This window comes from Triticum aestivum, chromosome 7A (genome assembly GCF_018294505.1).
Source record: "Triticum aestivum cultivar Chinese Spring chromosome 7A, IWGSC CS RefSeq v2.1, whole genome shotgun sequence".
NCBI lineage: Eukaryota > Viridiplantae > Streptophyta > Magnoliopsida > Poales > Poaceae > Triticum > Triticum aestivum.
Genome location: NC_057812.1, coordinates 695,021,753 through 695,025,126, shown reverse-complemented (window position 1 = coordinate 695,025,126; position 3,374 = coordinate 695,021,753).

Sequence of the window (3,374 nt, the reverse complement as noted above, 5' to 3'; positions counted from 1 at the left end):
CCCGATATGAGAGGTTATCTTGTAGATCAAGCGTTTCGTGGTCCACTCCACGGATAGGATCCGCGAAGCAACGCCTGAGTTGAGAAATGTGGAAGACATCATGAACTCTGGAAAGATGCGAAGGTAGTTCCAATTGGTAGGCAACTTCTCCTTGTTTGGCAAGAATGCGAAAGGGTCCGATGTAACGAGGAGCCAATTTGCCTTTGATACCGAAACGATGGGTTCCCTTTAACGGAGTAACCCAAAGGCAAGCCTTCTCGCCGACTTCATAAGTCATGAGCTTATGTTTACGATCATATTGGCTCTTTTGACGAGATTGGGCTGTTTTCAATTTCTCACGAATAACGCGAACCTGCTCCTCTGCTTCCTGAATCATATCCGGGCCAAAGAGTTGTCTTTCCCCGGTTTCTGACCAGTTAAGAGGCGTTCGACATTTTTGTCCATAGAGAACTTCGAAAGGAGCTTTGCCCAAGCTAGCTTGATAACTATTGTTATAAGCAAACTCCGTGAATGGAAGGCATTTCTCCCAACCCATTCTGAATGAGATGACAGAAGCTCGGAGCATATCTTCCAGAATTTGATTGACTCGCTCTACTTGACCACTTGATTGAGGATGGAAGGCGGTGCTAAAAGAGAGACGAGTTCCCATAGCATTTTGGAAACTTTCCCAAAATCGAGAGGTGAAGAGACTCCCATGGTCTGAGTTAATTTCCAATGGAACACCATGAATAGACAATATCCGGGAGATGTATAAGTCAGCTAGCTGGCTAGCGGTGATACTCTCACGAACAGGTAGAAAGTGGGCTACTTTGGAAAGACGGTCGATCAAGACAAAGATGGCATTATTCCCTCTCTTGGTCCTGGGAAACCCAGTAATGAAATCCATATTGATTTTATCCCATTCCCACTCAGGAATAGCCAAAGGTTGAAGGGTGCCAGCAGGCCGTTGATGCTCTGCTTTAACACGACGACAGACATCGCAGCTAGCAATGTATTGAGCAATTTCTCTCTTCATCCTAGTCCACCAAAACCTCTGGCGTAGGTCTTGATACATCTTGGTACTACCGGGATGAATGGTGAGAGTGGAGTCATGAGCTTCCTTAAGAATCAACTAGCGTAGATGTTGTTTCTTGGGAACCACCAAGCGGTTCTCGAAGAAGACAACACCTCGCTCATCCATGGAAAAACATTTAGCAACTCCGCTAGCAATGTTTTCCTTAATCCGGAATATGCCCTCATCATGCTTCTGGGCAGCTATGATTTTATCCGTAAGGGTAGGTTTCGCCACCAGGGTGGATAGGAGTCCTCGAGGAACAATGTGAAGATTAATACGAAATTCCTCATGGAGAAGTGGTTGACTTTGTTGTAACATCAGATTGTTACAATAGGACTTACGACTTAGTGCATCAGCCATGACATTGGCTTTGCCCGAGGTGTAAGTTATTCCTAAGTCGTAATCCGAGATCAACTCGACCCAACGTTTTTGCCTGAGATTCAAATCCGGTTGGGTGAAGATATATTTCAAACTTTGGTGATCGGTGAAGATCTCGCAACGATTACCGAGAAGGTAATGTCGCCACGTTTTGAGTGCATGGACTACAACTGCAAGCTCTAGATCATGTGTGGGATAGTTTTCCTCATGTGGGTGTAATTGCCGTGAAGCATAGGCAATTACCTGACGATCTTGCATGAGTATGCAACCTAGTCCTTGTCACGAGGCATCGCAATAGATAATAAAGTCCTTGGAGAAATCTGGTGGTACCAGTACGGGAGCAGATGTCAGGCGTCTTTTCAGTTCCTGAAAGCTGAACTCGCACTGTGGAGTCCACTCGAACTTTTTATCTTTCTTGAGGAGTTCAGTTAGAGGTTTAGCAACCTTGGAGAAATTCTCGACGAAGCGGCGGCAATAGCTCACTAGGCCAAGGAAGCTCCGAACTTGCTTGACCGTCTCAGGTGGAGTCCAATCAAGGACGGCTTGAACTCGCTCGGGGTTGACAGCAATACCCTTACCAGAGATTACATGGCCTAGATAGGTCACTTCTGGCAACCAAAATTCACACTTGGAGAATTTGGCATAAAGGCGATGCTCTCGAAGTTTCGTCAATACCAGCCTTAGATGTTCGGCATGTTCCTCTTCATTCTTGGAGTAGATGAGTATGTCATCGAGGTATACTACGACTAATTTATCCAAATACTCCATGAAGACCGAGTTCATTAACCGAGAGAAGGTGGATGGGGCATTGGTTAGACCGAAGGACATAATGGTGTACTCATATTGGCCATAGCGAGTAACAAAGGCCGTTTTGGGAATGTCCCCGATTCTGATTTTGATTTGATGGTAGCCCAATCTCAAATACATCTTGGAAAAGACTGAGGATCCAGCGAGCTGATCATACAGATCGTTGATCCTGGGAAGTGGATACTTGTTCTTGATGGTGACCAAGTTGACAGGTCGGTAATCTACAACCATCCGATCCGTTCCATCCTTCTTCTTGACAAAGAGGACGGGGCAAGCCCAAGGAGAGGAACTAGGATGGATGAAACCCTTTTTCAAGGACTCATCGAGTTGGTTCTTAAGCTCGGCTAGTTCTAAGGTGCCATCTTATAGGGTCTTCTAGAAATTGGAACGGTTCCTGGAACAAGGTCTATCACAAACTCGACATCCCTGTCAGGTGGAACACCTGGCAGTTCTTCTGGAAAGACATCCGGAAAGTCTCGGACTACCGGAACATCTTCAAGGTCTGGAAGGGGGTTGGCATTTAGAGAGTAAAGCTGGCGCTTGGCCACTCGAGTTAAGACATTGACTGTCTTGCCCGATGGGTGAGTAAGTTGAACGGTTATAGTGGCACAATCAATCTTAGCATAATGAGCTGACATCCAATCCATACCCAAGATGATGTTTATGTCCGAGGACTTGAGAGCTATTAAGGATGCAAGGAAGACAAGTCTATCGACAAGAATTTCGTTCCCATGGCTTACTCTAGAAGTTTGCCATCTAGAGCCAGGGGTTTGAATTTCCATGGTAGCGGGCATGTCACAGAATGTCGTGTTATGCAATCAAGCATAGTTCTCGGATATGAATGAATGAGATGCTCCAGTATCAAAAAGAACAGATGTCGGATGGCAATTAACAAGGAGCGTACCAAGGACGACGTTAGGATCCTCATGAGCCTCTTCGGCTGAAACATAGTTGACATGGCCACGTGTAGTGGTGACCGGCTTGGCGTAGATTGTCTTTCCCGCTGGCTTACCACGACCAACGGACTTTCCAGACTGATTGGGGTTGTTATTCTGAGCACACTCTCGACTATAGTGACCCGGCTCTCCACACTTGAAACATGTCACAACATTGGGGCGTGGAGCAGCATTAGCAG